We start from the raw sequence: 22345 nt of genomic DNA on the forward strand, positions 1-22345 counted from the left end.
GTGCCGTATATGTGTATGCATGCAAAAGTTTGCTGAAGTGCATATGAAAGTGTGTGTGTGTGTGTGTGCATGTGTGTTTGCATGTATGTGTGTGCATGTGTATGTTTGTGTGTGTGTGCATGTTTGTGTGTGTGTGTGTGTGTGTGCCATATATGTGTATGCATGCAAGAGTTTGCTGAAGTGCATATGAAAGTATGTGTGAGTGTGTGTGTGTGCGTGTGTGTGTGTGTGTGTGTGCACACGCATGAGAGCGTCACAACCAATTGCTCAGTACGTGACACAGACGGATGACTTCATGAAGTCTGTTGGACACGGAATTTAATCAGCGGGCCTCTGCTTACTCCCGACGACTCCTGAAACGCACGGGAGCAGGGATGTTTATTATAGAAAGGCCAGATGATAATCCGGACTCCGCGGGACTCCGCTGTTGAGGCACAAATGGCCCAAAAAAAAAAGTCACGTGGTACGTGCGCCTTTATTCTACATGTTTTGGATACGATTACATGCCCTGTCCTTCACGCCGGCTCGTCTTCCTTCCAGAAATCTTGCTTTATGTACTCTCACAGACCTCTAGTAAGTCATACAGTGTTAGAATAACACTAGGATCATCTTACACAGCCACATTATCTATCTATCTATCTATCTATCTATCTATATATATATATATATATATATACACACACACACACACACACACATATATAGACATACTTCACTGGAGGAGCACATCTGTGCACGACAGATGTTATAGACTCTGAAATGAATGCATTAAATGTGGACAGGTCCACTCCCCCCCCCCTTTTCTCCCACATTGTATTTGGCCAATTACCCCACTCTTCCCTGCCGTCCCGGTCACTGCTCCACCCCCTCTGCCGATCCGGGGAGGGCTGCAGACTACCACATGCCTCCTCCCATACATGTGGAGTCGCCAGCCGCTTCTTTTCACCTGACAGTGAGGAGTTTCGCCAGGGGGGCGTAGCGCGTGGGAGGATCACGCGATCCCCCCCCCCCCGGACAGACGCCCCGACCGACCAGAGGAGGCGCTAGTGCAGCGATCAGGACACACCCACATCCGGCTTCCCACCTGCAGACACGGCCAACTGTGTCTGTAGGGACGCCCTACCAAGCCGGAGTTAACACGGGGATTCAAACCGGCGATCCCCGTGTTGGTAGGCAACGGAATAGACCGCTGGGACGCCCCGACAGGTCCATTTTTTAAGCACAGGACCCCCCGCGTTGATACTGAAACAGAGATGTCCCTGCATCACAACTGGACGCGGACGCGTTTTCACAAGTCCGGCCACAGAAACCACCAGCACGGCTCCGCAAACGAGCGCTGCACGGTCCCGAGCCTTCACGCGGACAAAACCTCCGCGTGAGGGCAGACGAGTCCTGCAGCCGCTGGCTGGCAGACCAGCAGTAGCTGCAGAGAGGCGGACAGTGACGTCAGTAATGAGAATGGATGGCGTCTCGGCCTCATTGATCACGGAGCCGCGGAGAGCGATGAACCCCGGGCGCCCCGAGCAGCCGGTCCACGTGTTCTAATTCTCCTCAGATCCATTCTAATTTGGCCTTTTATTGATAACCTCTCTCCCCCCCCCCCAAACTCTCCGTCGCAGCGGGCTGCTGCTGCTGCTGCTGCTGCGCGTGTCAGAGAGCGAGGCTAGTGCCCTTTAGCCAGCGCCGAGCAGCATTCATCACGCTGCAGAGGGGCAGCATTGTGGGCATTTGTGAAAGCACGCATGACTCATGCGTGTGTGTGCTGGCGTGTGCGTGCGTGTGTGTGTGTGTTTTCATCTACATTGATCAAATCGGACTGAAGGTTATGCCAATAACTGTATTAATTGTTACTCTTGGCAAAAAGCTGTGAGATAAATTATTTGATTAAGGGGCTTCAACACTTGATTGGCTCTGAGCTCGCCGTCATCGATCACTTCGACCAGCAGTGACACTCCTTGGATTGATGTGGAGTTGGTGAAAGTGAGGCTGGGTCATCTTGCATGAGCACTTCAATACGCACATGCATGTAATCGCTTCTTCCTAACACCCCCCCCCACACACACACGCACACACACGCACACACATTGCTGTGCATATCCCTCAAAGCTTCCTCTCTGAAGTGGTGGTGGGCGACAGCAGAGGGTCACATTTGACCCCGACCCCCCCTCCTCCAGCCCCCCCCCTCGACTAGTCCCCCCTCTTCAAACCCTCACTCAGTGCCTCATAAATGTCATCCTCGTCTGTCGGAGCATAAATCTCAAACAAGCCGGGGCTCAGTGACTCTCCAAAACAAACCGGTCTTGTTGAACTGCTCCCCGGCCGAACGGTCCAAGCTTGGCAGAAGGAACAGAGAAGGATGGATGAGGGGAGGGGAGAGCGGGAAAGCGGGTGGTGGAGAAGAATGGGGCGGGAGGGGGGGCGGGGGGGTGTATCAGTCAATTTTTCAGACGATAGAGAGTGCGGCGGCAGCAGTGGGGGTCTCCACTGGGAAAAAATATGAGGGGTATTATGAAGAGGGGTTGAGCCTGCCATCGCTGTCAATGAGAGAGGAAGAGGCCTGACACGATGCACAAAAGAGAGAGGGAGAGGGAGAGAGAGAGCGACAGATAGAGGGAGAGAGAGAGAGAGAGGAGCCCTGATGGAGAATAATAGGGTGGGACGGAGAGAGAGGGAGAGGGAACGACAGACAGACATGGTAGTCTGTGTGAGAGAGCAAGAACATAAGGGATTGATTGAGGGGGGAGAGGGAGAGAGAGAGAGAGAGAGAGAGAGAGAGAGAGAGAGAGAGAGAGAGAGAGAGAGAGAGAGAGAGAGAGAGGGAGGGAGGGAGGGAGGGAGACAAAAGTGGAAGACAATGTGACACAGTGCTACGAGAAGGGTGGATGAGGGACTGAGATAAATCACCACAAATAAACTGGAAGAAGTAAAGCGATGGAGGATGGATAGCAAACCAGAGGGAATTCAAACCAGAGTTGAGACAAAGAGACAGACACAAAGGGATGAAAAAAGAGTGAGAAAACAAGGGGAGGGGGGGGGGGAATTACAGGCCAGAAAAAAAGTAATCAGAATGAAGAGGGGGGTAAAACGAAACATGGGGGGGGGGGGATTTTTGACAAAAGACAAAATTAGACAAGTAGGAGAAAAATGCCCCATCAAATCCGACACAGCAGAGCCTGCAATGTTGCACCACATGTGGTAAGAAACGGCTTTGCCCTCCTCCACACGGGTACCCCCTTCACACGGGCGCCCCTTCCACCCGCCATCACCAACCATCTGTGCCACACACACACACACACACACACCCCGAGATTTCCATCCACGCCTAAGTGTGGTGAATGTGCCAGTGTTTGACATCATACCGGGGGTCCGCTTCCTCTGACAACTGGGGCCCACAGATCGGTGACATCACCGACGCTGGCCGGCAACACGAGGTGCCAAATAGTTATCTCCCGTGGAGGGGGATTTGAGTCATGTGAGCGATGATTCCAACCACAGTACCCTAATGGTTATTCTGGACAAGGGACAGAGAGCGAGCGAGCAAGGGAGAGAGGGGGGGAGAGAGAGAGCGAGAGAGAGAGGGAGAGGGAGGTGGATTGAGCTCCTTGTAGTTTTGAGGAGTTGTTGGCCTTTCAGAGTTGACCATGCTCTGAGTTACAATCTCTCCCTCTTTTGCCCCTGCTCCCTTTCCCACCGCCCATCCATCTCTCTCTCTCTCTCTCTCGCTCTCTCTCTCTCTCGCTCTGTCAATTCAATTCCACTGAATGAGCTTCATCGGCATGACGTACATGTGCACATACTGCCAACGCATAGATGTGAACATGAATGAAATAGAAATGAAACAGGATGAAATAAAGTAAAGTGCATAATAAATCAGCAGTCTTCACATAAAATAAATTGTTCTGCACAGTAATTGATCATTAAAAAACAGTACAATGCGTACGCTTATTCTGCAATGTCTCTCTCTCCCACTGTCTCTCTCACTCTCTCTCTCCCTCTCCCACCGTCTCTCTCACTGTCTCGCTCTCTCTCTCTCTGTCTCTCTCTCCCTCTCTCTCTCTCTCACTGTGTGTGTCTCTCTCTCCTTAACTCGGAAAGAGTTGTGAACAGCTGTGGGTATTTGAGTATGGCTTACCCACAAGCCAGCACAGTATTGCCCGCTTGCCAAGAATGACTGACATCTGACAAGATGTCAAGGAGATACTGCGGCCGTAAATCAGAGCATGGCCAACTTTTACCTGCGGATGAACGACAGGCAGGAATCCATTTGCTCCGAGACCATAACCCCATAAGCATGGCCCTCATTTCATCCACCGCCTCCTCGAAGAAGCAGTTCAGAGAGATGGGAAATCACCCGGATAAACTTGTGTACTTCGGTGTTTTGTATACCTGTCCTGCTCATCCCTTGTTAGCCGCTCAGCGGCATTGCATCACTTCCTCCTGAGAACGTGCCACCTAACAGGTCTCGTCTGGCACAGATGTGCCATGGGACGGCAATACGGCGGATGAGTTTGACATGGACAGAAACTTGTGATATCTTCATTTATGGCTTCTGCAGATGGTGTCAAAATATTTTTCTATGTGTGATCCCTCTCTCTCTCTCTCTCTCTCTCTCTCTCTCTCTCTCTCTCTCTCTCTCTCTCTCCATCTTAACTGCTGCTGTCTTAATGTGATGTTGCCTTTCATTCAGTCCTTCCCTCCTTTCAACAAAATAAGAGCATATTTTGTGCATTTGTGTGTGTGTGGGTTGTGCATACTGTATGGATACGACTTGGGGGAACAGCATGGTATTTTGAAAAAATAAACACAAACACTCATTCAAAAGGTAAAGAGACGGAACCCCCCCCCACACACACACACACATCGGATGTCCATGGCAACGGTCGAGCTATCACAAAAGGCGGATCGAAGAGGTCCACATGGGCGCTTATTTCTTATTCCAGCAAGCGGGAGTACGGCTTAGATATCTAAGAGATGACCTCAGTGAGGCACAGGCGAGAAAGAATGGCTAGCACTTTGTCTTTGTCTCCAAGATCTTCTCCCTAGCTCTCTCTCTATCTCAAACACACACACCCACCCACACACACAAACACACACACCCACACACATATATACAAACACACAAAACAGGATCTTGTACTACGTGGCAGTGCACAGCAGAAGTCATAACACTTCTTCCATTTCCCGGGCAAGCATCCAAACAGCCTCTGTGGGCTTCAATGAAGTGTCCTGTCATGATGTCAGGTCCACCACTCACCTGGGACCGCTCTCTCTCTCTCTCTCTCTCTCTCTCTCTCTCTCTCTCTCTCTCTCTCTCTCTCTCTCTCTCTCTAACAACTCCTTGGCTGGATGGAAAGAACAAAAAAAAAGAGGGAAAACAAAGCCTTTCCATTCTTCACCTTCATCTCTCCCTTTTCCATCTCCAGACGACTCGACAGAGAAGTAACATTAAAGCTGGGATAGGCAGGGGCTTTTCTTTTGTTTGTTGCGTCACTGGGTAAAAAGTCCATAATCACCTTTAAGCATATGGTAATTCAAGCGATCTGGGAGAAAACTAGACTTCTGCACATCCTATTGGCTCTGTATTTGGGCTTTAAAATATCTACACCTTCGGGACGGAAGATTTTAGCCAATCACGGGTCAGTTCAGAGAGCGGGCGTTCCTATTGGCTGTTCTACAAACGCAAACGCGCGCGTACGCGATCGAGTCACATCTGCGCTGCCCCCCAGGTGGCTTGTGGGTGTAACCCTAAAAACCCTAAAAATTAACGAGGCCGACATGAAATGGCTGCTTCACACGAACAATATTATTAGCGTAACCAAGATACTCGCTGAAAAAAACATGTTTTTTTAAAAAAAAGAGGCTAGATTATCAACTACGACACAAGTTTCACGACTCCCGCTTTGACATTTCCTGGCGTAGTTGTACACGAGGTCAAAGCGCGACGCGGAGGTCATCTGGTGGGCGGGGCTTAGCGGAGTGATACGAGGCAGCGGAGAGGCGGACCGGGACGCCCTACGTCACCAGCCGCCGCTTCAACACGGACAACACCGTTAATAATAAAATCACCACCGCTATTGCTGCTACTCCACCGTCCCCCATTGTTCTATCATCACCCCTGTTATTAATATCATCGCAACGTCGGGGTCAACCTCTGGAGGAGCTCGGCGAAGGGCAAGACGGCTCACTCCACCTCCCTCCTCGCTCCACTCCGGCGCTGCCCTCCCTCTTCTCCTCCTCTGCTCCTCCTGCTCGCCGGCTGTCAGCAGGTTAAAAAATGGCCCGGTGCTGGCTACAGAGAAACAATTACTCACGGCGCGGGCTGTGTCGACGTTAGCAGCACACCACTCCTCCGCGATCTCCGGGCCATGTGTTTCTAATTAAATGGTGCGCTGGTGGAATTATCAGCGTTCAGGATTGCATAATGAGCACTGGCAGAAAACTGCAGCAGGCGTCGACACTGCTGCGCTTCAAGATGGAACAAAGGGTGTCAGCTCAGTGTCAACAGCACCGATCATTTTGTGCTGCAACGGTGTGATGGGGAGGAGGGGGGGGGTTTATCGATTTCACCAACAAAAACAACAGCAACAACAACCGTGAACTTGGGAGGTGCAGTAGTCGAATTCTAGCGAGCGTCTTGACCGCGTGGGGAATTCATTCAAGGATGCGTTTGCAAGGGCGTTTCTATGTATGAGGGAGATTTTCCTTCTCTGATCTCGTTTCTGTGCCTCTGTGATGATGACAAACACACACCCTGTTTTTTTTTTCTCCCCCCGCTGGCGTTTGTCACAGATCACACAGGCACCAGTTGGCCAGAAACGGCCGTGGACAATTCGGCTTGCCAAATGGAGGCATGTTCGTCTTTACACAGACACTTCTGTAAAAGGAGACCGGCCAGCTATTTTATGAACCATCGCGCGCGCGCGCACACCCGCGCACTTAAAGCCCGGTCTCCATGGTGATTATTTTAGTGCCCGCGTGAACTTGCCCCCTGCATCTGTTTCTCTGTTTCTTCCTTGTTTAAAAAACCGCCATTATTTATTCATAACCGCACGACTATTTTCAATCTTCCACACAGATTTCTCTCAGCACCACAAACTAGCACCATAAACCCCACAGCCAAAAACGGATCATCAGTGGGTGCCGAGTAGCAAATCCAGTTCGTGTAAGTTTCTGCTTCATTCGGAGAGTTGAACGCCATCTTCACTATGAGAATTATTGAAGATCGAAGACATAAATTCACACTTACACCCCCCTTCAAGTGCAAGTTTGGTACTGCCGTCCATGCTTACCAAGCTGAAGGCTTTGCTTCCTCGGGGAGGAAGGCTGAGGAGGGATGCCTACGATGCCAGTTCAGTGCCAAGGTGGTCATTTGGAACGCTAAGGCCATCTGGTGGTCAAAATGAAAACGACATGCTGGAGGAATCTTAAACGCTGGTGTGACTCCCATCTTGATCTTATTTTGGTGTGATGCTTAATGCTGACACAAAGTACTATTAGAGCAAATTGGATTCTTATGGGTATGTCTCTTAAGTATAAACATGTTCAACGAGAGGCCTGCGCGCACGCACACACACAAAAACACACACGTGTGCGCACACACGCACAATAACACACCTCACTATGAGAAGCTACGAAGACGCCAAGAGTAATGTGTGGCATGTGTGTCAGAGACAGTCTTCATGCTATGTACAGCGTGGAGGTTGCGCCAGCGGTGAAATAGTGATGGCAGTGTGTGTGTGTGTGTGTGTGTGTGTGTGTGTGTGTGTGTGTGTGTGTGTGTGTGTGTTAAGAGTGCATGTGTCCATGTGAGTCTGCACGCATGTGCTTCCTTTCCATGGAATGCATACACTCGAGTCATCCAGAGTTCCCTAACACACACACATACACAGAGACAGAGACCATTCGCTCACATAGAGAAGTGCGTGTGCACATGACAAACACACACACACACACACACCACACATACACACACCAGGAGAGATATTGCTGCGGCCAGAGCATTGGCCAAAGTTTCCTTGCCACACAGGAGGACGGCTTACCACTGTCTGCTGCACTGTCTGAACACCAAACCACACTTCCTCAAAGTTCAACTGTCACCTTTAAACATTGTGGACTGAATGCTGATCTAGACAAGAATCCAGTAATATCTGAGAGGCATCCAGGGACGCTAATAAACGGAGGACTCTCATTCCAGCGTGAAAAATGCGTCACCTAATGGTTGCTGGCTTGATAGGGGGTACTACTTAAGCGAGTGCTAAATACGAAGTTAAGGCCCAACTGTGTTCTGGTCCAGCTTGCATTTTGAGGACATTTTAAGTTCACATTCGCTCTGCAGTCGCTCACTGTGGGTACGACTCTTTTCCAAAGCTTCACGGGATGTTTAACCCTGCAGAGATTCAACACAACAGAGGAAAACACTCTCACACTGAAGCTGCATCTGTTTATAAATCACATCAGCTAGCAATCATGCTATTTGTCCATATATTACACATACGGGAGGCACCACTCGCCAGCACTGAAGTTCACCAAAACATTTAAAATAAAACATTCAAAATAAATTAAACCCTGATTCCCAGTGACGCTTTCAACCCCAGCCATTGTCTAAAAGGGTATCGGGGGTGTATACAGAAAAGCAGACCAAAAAGCTCTTCCAGCTGCGCACCTTCATGTCTTACACGCACTGTCCTGCAAGAGGAAAACAGAAAATTAAAGCTGATGATGTTCTACAGCTACATGCGTAAACAGAAAAATTGAGCCCTGTATCTGTCTCCAAACCTGCAACACAGCTTTGTTTACCTCAAACTGCTATTCACAATATGGCTGAGATTAAAGATAATTTAGTCAAAGGCACTAAACACCCAATTAAAACATCTGTTTTCGCTAAAACACATCACAATTCCTGGATTAGCCCAGCACATGAAAAGAATCCATGTCCTTGTTTCACGTGCTTGAGATTTCGACCAACCGTATCAGAAATACTCCAAGACTGTTAGATACATGGATGTAAGGAGGGCTACAATTTTATACAAGTCAATCTGAAACATTCTGTACAGATCATTTTGAGGAAGGCCCAAACACTGATACTAAGTCAGGTATAAGCATGTTTTTTAGTATGTCCAAGACCAATTGTATGCAAAAATACGTATCGTATCGTAAATCATAGCATGCAAACACAGGACACTATCCCACAATGTGTTGCAATGCTTCACAATAACAACCACCAATGGCGGAAAGCAGTTCAAATCCAAGTGGAGAAGCATTGGAACAGTTTTAATGTAAGTATAACCTTTCTCTATGTTGAGCAGAAAGCAGTTAAAATCAATGAGCAATTTTACATTTGTGAGAAAAAAGATGTCGGTAACCACAGCAAAAGTTCATACGCTCTGTGTATACCCTTTCGTCACATACTAACAGTGTTAGAGAGTAGTCTCCCATATAAACTCCTCAGCCTGCATATTAGACAGCATCACCACTAAGCTACTCAAGGAGGTATTTTCCACTGTTAGCCCTGTTATTTTGCATTTTTTTAATAATTCTCTGGCCTCTGGTTCTTTTCCAGACAGTTTTAAGCATGCTGTTGTTCACCCATTGCTAAAGTAACCTAATGTGGATCGCCTATCCCTAAGTAACTACAGACCGATCTCCAAATTTTCTTTTTTATCTAGGGTTCTGGAGAAAGTAATTTCCTCTCAACGGATATCTTTTATGAATACTAATAGTGTTTTAACAGTTTCCAGTCTGGTTTTAGAACACTTCATAGTACCGAGACAGCTCTAATGACCTATTGACTATAGACAGAGGTGACTGCTCGATTTTAATTCTTTTAGACTTAAGTGCTGCCTTTGACACAGTTGATCACAGTATCCTCTTACATCTCTTGGAGACTTGGGTAGGCATCAAGGGCTCGGCTCTTAGGTTATTATGCTCATACATCTCCAACAGAACTTTTTCTGTTGTTCTGGGTAACTCTACTTCCTCCATGGCTCAGTTGAGTTGTGGTGTCCCTCAAGGCTTAATTCTTGGCCCCCCTCTGTTTTCTATATACATACTGCCCCTTGGCCAAGTTATTCAAAATCAGGATGTTTTACGATTTTTATGCTGACGACAGTCAGTTATACATGCCACTAAAACCCACAGATCCTTGCAGCCTAGTAAATCTCACAACTTGCCTCTCTGATATTAAATCCTGGATGTCCCAAAATTTTCTTAAATTTAATGATAAGTCTGAGGTCATTCTGTTCAGTCCCCCAAATTCCATCAGCCCTTTGATACTAATCTTGGTGGTCTGTTAAATAGTCTTAAGCAGGCTGCTAGGAATCTAAGGGTAATATTCGATGCTAACCTCTGTTTTGATAATCAAGTCAAAAAAAGTTGTTCAGTCATGTTTCTTCCAGCTCAAGATAAGCTCTAAAATTAGGTAATTTTTATCAATTGCTGTTCTACAAAAAGTTGTGCATGCTTTTATCTATTCTCGGCTTGATTGTTGCAACACACTTTACTTGGGTATCAGCCAGGGCTCCCTCCACTGTCTCCAGTTGGTACAAAACACCACTGCTCAACTCATTACCAGGACAAAGACGCACGATCACATCACCCCTGTGCTTGGCTCCTTACACTGGCTCCCTGTTAGATTTCAAATGGACTTTAACATTTTATTGCTCACTTTTAAGGCCTTAAAGGTCTTGCTCCTAAATACATCTCTGATTTACTGACCTGGTATGCGCCCTCTCGACCATTAAGATCCACAGATGGAGCCCTGCTGGTTATTCCCAGGTCACGGTTTATCACAAAGGGTGATCGGGCTTTTGCTGTTACAGCCCCCACTATAGAACTTTCTTCCTGTCGAACTCAGACACACTAAGTCTCTAGCTTCTGTTAAATCTTTTCTTGAAACTTTTCTCTTTGTAAAAGCTTTTGCAAGTGTTTAATATTTGCTTTAATTTATGTATTCATACTGTTTTTATTTTTATCCATATTTATTTGGCCTTATTCATTTGTTGTTTTTACATCCTCTGTGCTCATGTCCTCTGGTCTTATTCTCATTTTTGTCTTGTCTGGTTTTATTTATTTTGTAAAGCACTTTGCAACATTGTTAAGAAAAATGTTATACAAATAAAGTTTGTTATTATCATTATAGTATGCTGGAAGATAGTAAACACATGTAGTATGTGATTTTGGATACAGCCATGGTGTACTGTGTGTGTACTATATTTAGTGACTCTTGCATAGGTCTGTGGAGACATGATATTGATCTAATAATTTTAAAAGTCACCTCCTGTTTTGTGAAAACTCCTTTTAGTCATGGGATCAGGGACTGCGGAAGCATCGCCATCTCCTTGGCACAATGCTTCTATTCATTGTGGTCTGTATATGCTGCGATATTTTCTTTCATTGTTTTTTAGATCCAAACAATCCAATCTTTCCTCCATCTCTTCTAGGATTTCCCATCTGTCTTTATTGCTTGAATCTTAACTCCCAAGGTCAATAGTGTCATGGGCCATAATGGCACAGTGCGCTATGTTTAAGTGTTTACTTCCTGGAGGGTATACTCGAGAGCCTTTTAACTGGATGCAGTCTGATTGCAAACTCTTGTGATCTCGCTCTCTCTCTCTCCCTCTCCCTCTCTCTCTCTTTCTCAGACACTCTCATATCCAAGCCAAGGTCATTCTCATGCTCTCTTCCGTGCCACCAATCTCAGAGGGAATGGCAAATACTTCCTCTTACGTTCTTTTGTTCCAGTATTATTTTTTTCTTGTTGTTTTTTCTCATACACATCCGTCTCTCCTCCAAATATCATATCCGTTTTCTTCTCCTCCTCTATTCATAAACAAACACAGGTTGACAGACTTATCTGTTATTATACAATGTCCTCATCTTCTCTGGCTCACAGCGCTCCAACTTTAACCGATACCACTTTTCCTCGTTTCTCATAATCCGGCAGGATTTTCATCATCTTGAAAGGTTGGGTAGACATGAGATATTATAGACATTGTATGGATAGTACATATACACACACGCATACACACACGCCAGTAATTTATTCTCATCCACGTTTCCAAAAATTGCTACGATGCTGTCAGTCACACATGGATTCACACAAAAGGTTTACACAAAGAGGAAACAAATCATATCCTAAATCACTGTTTGCATCAGTAAAAAACGACTTGTTCCATTGTGCAACAAAAGCTCCGTCTTAAATGTTTGTTTGTGCTTATGAGCCAAACCATGTACGGCAAACAGAGTCCACAGACTCCATTTGAGTCAGTGCAGCACAGATTACAGACAGACACCCTTGCTTACAACTGCAAGCCAGGTTTACAGACTCCACTCCTCACTTTAAACAGAAACACCACCCAACCCGTATAAATTGCAACCTCACTGGTGAACACCAGAGTCCATGTTCAAGTCTCGCACTCCTGACATACTTGCTGGCCCGCTGCACCAGCAACGAGCAGGCCGAGACAGTGTTACCCAAACTGCTGATTTGACTCGACAAATATACTTCGCTTTGTCTCACGCTAAAAAGCACGAGAATGGGGGCGTCCGGGTGGCGTAGCGGTCTATTCCGTAGCCTACCAACACGGGGGTCAGCGGTTCGAATCCCCGTGTTACCTCCGGCTTGGGAAGCCGGATGTGGGGATGTGTCCTGGTCGCTGCACTAGTGCCTCCTCTGGCTGGTTGGGGCGCCTGTTCGGGGAAGAGGGGGAACTGGGGGAAATAGCGTGATCCTCCCACGCGCTACGTTCCCCTGGGGAAACTCCTCACTGTCAGGTGAAAAGAAGCGGCTGGCGACTCCACGTGTATCGGAGGAGGCATGTGGTAGTCTGCAGCCCTCCCCGGATCGGCAGAGGGGGTGGAGCAGCGACCGGGACGGCTCGGGAGAGTGGGGTGATTGGCCAAGTGAAATTGGGGAGAAAAAAAAGGGGGGGAGAGGAGACCATTATCAACTCACAAACATCTGACATATTAAGGAGGTGTGCTAAACATACAAGCAGACACAAACCTGTGACGTTCGGCTAACATGCTAGATTTGACTCTTGGTCAGTGTTACCGTAGACTTTGACCTTTTCAATATGGAAGCCAGGGGCCACAGACACACCGGCGTCAATTTCAAAAATCAATCTTTCACACAAACGGTAGCACAAATTCCCCTTTTTTGGGTGCTTTTCCCCTCGACCATTTGTTAGGCTCATCACGCTGCCTAAGCCGGCAGGAAGCGCCGATGCATCACGGGACAGTCGTGAAACCTCCTCAGCCCCGTCATCTGTTTGGCATCCGCCAACATCTGCATTAGCATTACTGCCATCATCATTATCTGACAGAGGGCTTTTCAAACGGCGCCTTGAAACACTTTGAGTTTGTTTCCATCGAAACTTACTCTCCCATGGACAAGCACCCCCCCCCACCACGCACGCGCACATACCTCAGAAACCACAGCTTTCTCCACCCGAGGCGCGGTGGGAAGTGGATGTGCAACATATGGAGACGGAGTGAAGCCTCGGGGCCTCGCTAGCTTAAATGCAAATCACATGTGACACCTTGAAGGTGTCCTCCAACAGCCTATAACCATTATGTCTCGTTTGCTGCGCACTCAGAATACATTCGGTTCAACCCCACCCTAAATCCGTCATGACGCGACTGTGAAAACGCTGATTCAGGGGCCACGTTGCGACCACAAAAAAAAAAGTTTGCGTCTACGTCGAACCGCAGACGCGGAGCGCTCCGGATGAGTCACCGGGAAGGGGTCGAAGGTCACGCTAACGGTGCGCCGTGTCACCAGCCTCCGGAGCCAATATGCGGAACGTTTGTTCAATTCCTGCTCCCCCACGGTCACTTCCGCTGGTCCCCCCGCTATAAATTATGCCTCCCGCCTCCGTCTGGAGATTCAAGAGTCAAGAGATTTATTTGTCACGTACACACAAGTACAAGCCTCGAGTGCAGTGAAATTTAAAAAAAAAGCCTTTTGTGTCGTCCATGGGAGAGAGGCTGAAGAGTATATTCCCTTTTTTTAACTTTGTCAGAGAATAAACGGAGATTGCCGCCAAAGATATCCTGGTCTGGGCCAATTCACCAAACCCAACGCACGCCAGACACCACCGGTTACGTGTGTAAGCAATGTAAAACTACTAGAAGAACCCCGCTACATTGTAGCGGTACCCCACTTCAAGTGGGGGTGGAAAGGGGCTAAATGGCAAGTAGTAGACGATGGTCACTGGTGAGGCAAGTATTAGGGGAATCTGAGTGGTTATCAAAAGTTAATGCACTCAATGACAATATTTGTAAAACAACTCTTTAAAGTACTATGTACTCACCACCCGGAACACAATATTCAAAAACTTTACAAAAGCTATTAAACATGTGCTAACAAAATGTACATTGAACACAGCCCAAAACACCCTACCTACACTGTGCAGTGTAAACATCACATGACGTTCACAGCAACCAATAGCAGGCCACATAACATATCACCTGACATGTCCAGAGCCAATCACAGCAGAGCATTTTAATCGCTTGCTACCTGTCACTAACTGTGCCCTAACTGCCCCTTTGAGGCCAATAGTTGTTCCAACCAAGCATATTTCACATACATGACATTGCATACACAATAACATTAAAGGGGGAGAGGGTCACATTTTCCAGGTTAGGGGGGGGGGGTCCCAGAAAAAAATTTTAGGTGAAAAAATCAAAAATGCTCAGAATCATCTGAAATGCCGAGAAAAGTGGTTTTTAGCCATTTTTAGAAAAATGCATATTTAGCATATTTATGCATAATTAGGCATAATTTTAATTTTCTGGGATTTGTCCCTTACTCTCTGAGAGAATACCTACCACCTCCAAAAAGAATTAGGATCATAAGTGCTTTAGTTTTCGGTCCCGCTATCTACACTAACACCACACACACACACATTACGAAAACATATGAGTAGATCCTGGCACCTAATCCCGTTCATGTAATTTACCAGTCAACTGAACCCAGACAGCATCCGGATGTGGGCCACTTCAGGCAGTGACGCGGCACTGCTGGCCTTCTTCTGGCCCTGACAACATGGATGTGAGCCTGAAGTGGCCTACCTGTACAATAGCAAATATGGCCCAAATATGCCAAATCAAATGCGGGCCTTTTTTAGCAAAGATGCGGTGCTCTCGGCAACATGTAATCTGGATGTGACCCTGAAGCGGCCCGTGTGGTAAATGGTGAATATGGCCCAAATATCACACAACAAATATGGGCCACCTTTGGCAAATATGTGGCACGTGAGGCATTGCTATGGCCCGGTTCTGGCCCAGATCTGGCAGACAGGAGCGGACCGCCCAAGTGCCATCATTCCACGCGGTATGTGGGCCGTATGAAGTGGTGGGTGTGGGACGGGTGTGGGACGGGTCCGGGCCACAGCAATTTTGCTATCTGGGAAGTGTTCCGGATCCTGACTAGCATAGCGCCACAGCAGTAGATAACATGTCATCTTTAAATAAAACACAAACCAGAACATCCTGGTTTACGTTTTATCAAGGGCCTGAAATAGTTCATCTGGATTCTGAGATTCTGATTCCGCCTCAACATTTTCTTTCGACATCAGACATTTCCTCTACCAATCAATGTCTTCTAAAAGCAGAAGCACACGCTTGTTGGTTGCACAGCATGCTGTTTAGGTGTATTTTGGTTTAGGTGTAGCCGCTTCGGCAAGATGGAGGCGTGGGCGACGCCCGCAGCACTCTGACCACCTGCAGAGCCGGTTTACATAATGGATCTCCGATCCGCCTCGGTTGCGTTCACACCCAGAATTTAAGTGTTTTCTTTCTTTTTTTGTTGCTCTATCCGATTACAATCCGATCACCCAAGACGGATGTTACTGCCAGGTGCAGAGGGGGCGGCCTCCTCGCCCTAACTCCCCTCTAAGCCTCATGTAGGCCTTTGACAGCGCGACTGCGACCTCTTTCTCACGGACCACGGCGCTCTGCAACCCAAATTAAACACGAACCTCGTATTTTATACGCGGACCCTTTGGCAGGAATCTGCAACAAAAAAAAACCCCAAAAAACCCCCCAGCTCCAAATGTAAAATGTTATCTTTGACTGTGGAACCGTGCTCAGGGGCAATCTGTCCGTCCTCACCAACAACAACCGCGCTGCACATCTGGCACATTGTTTCGCCGGCCCTCCGGGGGCTGCTGAGACATGGCAGAATGCTGACAGTGAGATTGAATTTCGATTTATGTTGGCGTGAGGGTCCTTTTGGCTCATAAGCTCCAGGGTCCGGTACCGCACTTATCTAACATGCAATCTCCTTCCCTTCGCCTTTCATCCCCGCACAAAGCCGTCAAACATATTTTATGGCGACGGCTAATGTGTTCCCGTACACGGGACGGGGACGAGGGAGGGGCGCTGAGGTATGAACAAGTATCGCGGGGTCAACTCGGAGAGGATTAGAGAGACCCGGCCCTGACTCAGACCTAATCCGGCCCTGGCACTCGCCCCGCGGACCAGGCTCTGTACGGATCTGCGTTCCTCGCGGTGGAAATCAAGCAGAAGTCGGCCAAGAACAATAGCTGCGCCGCTTGCTTCCTGATTATGTGTAGCTGCCCTGATGTGAAACAGGCCATTGTGGGAATTCAGCATGTGTCCTTAGCAAAACTTTCCTCTAATAAACAAACGTTTAAGAAGGAGACCGCGGGCCATATCAAGGCGCACGAGGTTTCAGGCAATTCTGTTGTGCTACGAAGTCCAGAAGAAGCTTAATTCGTTAGGCCTCATTTCATTTCCAGGCTGGTCGTATTCACCGCTGGGCCGGGAATCTCCCCCATTCAACGTTTCAACGATATTTTAGTGCCGACCGAACACGTTGCACTTTTTCCCAAATATCACAATATTATGAATATTGTGATTTCATTTTAACAAATTTTTTTCAAGGCTCCAGCCCCTCTTATCTACAGCAAATTGTGAAAACTGCAACGACTCAAAGCCAGACATTCGGAGATGTAGGAATTACTACATCAAACCTCTCCAATGCATCGGTTACGAAGAGGAAAGCCACTTCATTTAGTCACTGTAGGCCCTGTGACGGCCTGGCGGCCTGTCCAGGGTGTCTCTCTGCACTGCTGCCCAGTGGCTGCTGGGACAGGCTCCATCATCCCCGCGACCCTGAGAGCAGGATACGCGGTTTGGATAATGGATGGATGGAAGGTTACAATGAAACGTGTCCTCTGCATGTAACCCATCCTACTGTATAGGAGCAGTGGGCAGCTGCAGCGCCCGGGGACCAACTCCAGTTCTTCTTTCCATTGCCTTGCTCAGCGGCACAGGCAGGCGTGTTAACCCTAACATGCATGTCTTTTTGATGGTGGGAGGAAACCGGAGCACCCGGAGGAAACCCACGCAGACACGGGGAGAACATGCCAACTCCACACAGAAAGGACCTGGGACGGCCCGGGGTTCGAGACCAGGGCCTTCTTGCCGCGAGGCGACAGCGCTAACCGCCGGGCCGCTGTGCCGCCCTGCTAATTGTAACTGTGCTGCAACGCTGCAATTCAGGGGAAATGCTGCGGTATTAAAATCATCACAGCTTAGTACTGCTCTTTTGCAGCGAATCAATTTTTCCCCCTACTGCTGATTCATTGCCCTCCTAATGCGGCATAACAGGGGATCCAATAATCAAAGTCATAATATAGCGTAACCTCAACCACTGGTAATGTGCATGGGACGGGAATCAAAGCGTTCAAGCCACTCTTACAAAACTGGGATCCAACAGTTTTATTGGTCAAACCAACGTGTTTTGGCGTCCGCTTTTGTCATGGTTCGCAGAAGGCTCATAAAAAGTTCATCTGAATAAATTTTGCATTATAAAATCCACCAATGAAACAGAAGACAACAGAATTGGCAGCCAAGCCGTCTTCACCCAAAACATCAGCCGGTGATACGCGGCCAACGGGAATATTCAGCTCCTAAGTAACGTGTTTGACACCGGTATAGTCTGCGTTAGGGGACGACAAGGGAGGCCACATGCGTCATGAAACCCGTCTGGACGCGGCTGAAGGGGGGCCACGCAAGACGGGCCTGATAATCAGGAATCCCGCCGGCCTAACGGATGCAAGTCACTTCCACTTTCAATCCCCGTTCACCTCCAGCTTTACGAAATAGCGTGTACTTATACAGCGTGACCGGAGAAGCACTCTCCTCCAATATGTGTCAACCGCAGGGTTGCTCGACGGCACTCGGTCACAGACTGGAGGGACGCATATCGAGGCGTTTTGCGCATATTGAAACCAGGTGCGCATTCCCGAACAATGGCTCCGCTGTGGAGCGGCAGAACACATCTGCTGCGAGCTCGGCAGAACGTGTCCACGGCTCAACAGCGGGGTTGCACACAGACAGGCAAGGGCACGTCGACTGCATGGAGTTACAGAAATGGGTTATTTGACAAGTAACGTCACGTTGCTTTCCCCGAGTGTTTACAACGGAGCTGTCCTCTCGCGGTTCAGTGTGTGTGTGCGTGTGTGTGTGTGTGTGTGCACATGTTGAACGTTTACAGATCTCTCGGCATGTGTTCCAGGGTGATTTCCCGGGTTGACCCACTAAAATATCTGCTCCTCTGCAGATATGATGTGTCATACATAGAGGAGGGGGGGGGGGGTAATGTGGTTGTGTGTGATGCGCAGGGTCCTCCCATCATATGGGGGCAGTAAATCTCCATCTGCTCCCAATTTTCTCCCAGTGGGCTCATCCTGGCGGAAAGGTGTGTGCGCGCGGGCGCACGCACACACACACACACACACACAGTGGTGGGTAGAGTAAACAAAAAGGGTACTCAAGTAAAAGTAGTCACATTATAATGATGTTTACTCAAGCAGAAGTGAAAGTACTCATAAAAATAACTACTTAAGAGTTAAAAAGTATCTTGTAGAAAAACTACTCAAGTAATGAGTACCTTCATTAGATAAAACTGATGATGTCAGCGTGAAAGTGTAAGTGGTGGGTAGAGTAAACAAAAAGGGTACTCAAGTAAAAGTAGTTACATTATAATGATGTTTACTCAAGCAGAAGTGAAAGTACTCATAAAAATAACTACTTAAGAGTTAAAAAGTATCTTGTAGAAAAACTACTCAAGTAATGAGTAACTTCATTAGATAAAACTGATTATGTCAGCGTGAAAGTGTAAGTGGTGGGTAGAGTAAACAAAAAGGGTACTCAAGTAAAAGTAGTTACATTATAATGATGTTTACTCAAGCAGAAGTGAAAGTACTCATAAAAATAACTACTTAAGAGTTAAAAAGTATCTTGTAGAAAAACTACTCAAGTAATGAGTACCTTCATTAGATAAAACTGATGATGTCAGCGTGAAAGTGTAAGTGGTGGGTAGAGTAAACAAAAAGGGTACTCAAGTAAAAGTAGTTACATTATAATGATGTTTACTCAAGCAGAAGTGAAAGTACTCATAAAAATAACTACTTAAGAGTTAAAAAGTATCTTGTAGAAAAACTACTCAAGTAATGAGTACCTTCATTAGATAAAACTGATGATGTCAGCGTGAAAGTGTAAGTGGTGGGTAGAGTAAACAAAAAGGGTACTCAAGTAAAAGTAGTTACATTATAATGATGTTTACTCAAGCAGAAGTGAAAGTACTCATAAAAATAACTACTTAAGAGTTAAAAAGTATCTTGTAGAAAAACTACTCAAGTAATGAGTACCTTCATTAGATAAAACTGATGATGTCAGCGTGAAAGTGTAAGTGGTGGGTAGAGTAAACAAAAAGGGTACTCAAGTAAAAGTAGTTACATAATAATGATGTTTACTCAAGCAGAAGTGAAAGTACTCATAAAAATAACTACTTAAGAGTTAAAAAGTATCTCGTAGAAAAACTACTCAAGTAATGAGTAACTTCATTAGATAAAACTGATTATGTCTGCGTGAAAGTGTAAGTGGTGGGTAGAGTAAACAAAAAGGGTACTCAAGTAAAAGTAGTTACATTATAATGATGTTTACTCAAGCAGAAGTGAAAGTACTCATAAAAATAACTACTTAAGAGTTAAAACGTATCTTGTAGAAAAACTACTCAAGTAATGAGTAACTTCATTAGATAAAACTGATTATGTCAGCGTGAAAGTGTAAGTGGTGGGTAGAGTAAACAAAAAGGGTACTCAAGTAAAAGTAGTTACATTATAATGATGTTTACTCAAGCAGAAGTGAAAGTACTCATAAAAATAACTACTTAAGAATTAAAAAGTATCTTGTAGAAAAACTACTCAAGTAATGAGTAACTTCATTAGATAAAACTGATTATGTCAGCGTGAAAGTGTAAGTGGTGGGTAGAGTAAACAAAAAGGGTACTCAAGTAAAAGTAGTTAAATTATAATGATGTTTACTCAAGCAGAAGTAAAAGTACTCATAAAAATAACTACTTAAGAGTTAAAAAGTATCTTGTAGAAAAACTACTCAAGTAATGAGTAACTTCATTAGATGCAACTGATTACGTCAGCGTGAAAGTGTAAAACAGTCAAGACAAGGAGTCCTTCAAAAAAGACTAGTCGACCAGGTCCTCGTCAACAGTGTGAGACATAGAGTAATTTTCTCCGTAATGTTTTCAGACACACATTTTCGAGTATTGCTTAGCCGTAAAATGAGAAAGTTTGTGACCCGGCTGCCATGTTGAAAACAAACCAACACCCAAGCAGCGCCCACCGGCCAGAGCCTTCAGTGGTCCAGATGGAGTCCTTGCAGGACTCTGTCTGCACCTTCAATAGCAATACTACCTCTCATCAGTAAATACAGTATATATATATATATATATATATATATATATATACACACACACACACAGAGTAATATTTCAACAGTAACGGTAACAGGATTGCTTATCTGAAATAGTAACAACTAAGTACTTGATTACTTGAATTGCAACGCTATCGCGTTAGGTTACTCGTTACACCAAAATAGTAATCTACCATGAACACTGGCGGCTAGTGACGAGCACTGGCGGCTAGTGACGAGCACTGGCGGCTAGTGACGAGCACTGTCTCTGACTGCCCCCTCGGAGCTTTACAGTACTTCAACTTTCTACTCTTCCCTGATCTGGTGGGTTGGTCAAATGGCTGTGATTGGCTGGATGGCTGTTCAATCAGTCTAACTTGACCATTGGTTTTCATGCATGGGGGGCTCAGTTTCATTTCATCAATGAAAAAGTGTGGGGGGGGGGTCATGTTTCTGTGAAAGTGCGGGTGTCAACAACTAACACCCATGGCTGCAGCGCTACTGAGAGGAAGAGAGGAAGTCAGCCACGCACTGCCACAAACACTTGGACACAGGGTAACATAACCAAATGCCCTGCGGCCCCCAGAGACTATAGTTGGTGCCAGGTACACTGCATTTGTGTGGTGGGCTGTCAGGGTTATTTTTTCCCATAGCTAAACTGAAGTGTGCCTGACATGCGTCTGAATTCAATTATTTGTTTTCTTGTGGGGCGCAGGGATTTCCTGTGTCGCCTAAACACGTCACAACTCCTTGGACCAGCACCAGCAGCACCAGCACCACTTCAAATCCCACCTCAAAACGTGCCTGTTCAAACTGGCACGTTCAGTCTGGTCCACGCGTCACTGAGTTTTGTGCAGCTGCAGACTGATTACAAATTTGAGTGACAGTATCATCAGCCAATCAAATTGTGATGTGTAGTGACAGAACGCCCCAGGGGCCCTGCGGTGTACCGGTGCCAGCCCCCGGTGTCGTCATCAGCTTTAGCTCGAGGGAACTAAGCAGCAATGGCCACCGCATCCACAGCTACTGACGAGCTTGCCGCCGAGCTACTTGGGACTTTTCTTTATTTGTTTATTTATTTTGCAAATCTGGGAGGATTGTCTGCGTCTTTTTTTACACGTCCCCCCAAAACTGACTAAATTACTGGATGGATTTTGCGAGAGAAGGCCACGAGTATCTCCAGTGAGGTGGAACTTCCACTCCAAGTTGCACATTCTTCTTATTGAACTGAAGGTGGCGCACTGATAATATTGCGTCTGTACTTTATTGAAGGTGTTGAAGTTGCGCGAGTGACTGGGGAACACAGCCAACTGCGGATGGCGGAGGTGACCATTTCGTCACGTGTGTGTCCGTCTGTCCGCGGCTAATCTTGCAAACTACTGGACATAACAGCCTACTGTGTTCTGTGCAGTTATGACGGCAGGATCGAGAACAATCGTGGTTGAGGGGATTAAAAAAACAACTTCGGAAAACATTTGTTCTTGCTGTGACTGCTCCCTCTCTCCATTCACTCTCTAGCTCCCGGGGTTTCAACGTGGGGGTCGCGGCCCCCTGGGGGGCCGCCGGGAGGCGCTAGGGGGTCCGGGACAGGAAATTAAAAATG

Source organism: Lampris incognitus, chromosome 3 (assembly GCF_029633865.1).
Source record: "Lampris incognitus isolate fLamInc1 chromosome 3, fLamInc1.hap2, whole genome shotgun sequence".
NCBI lineage: Eukaryota > Metazoa > Chordata > Actinopteri > Lampriformes > Lampridae > Lampris > Lampris incognitus.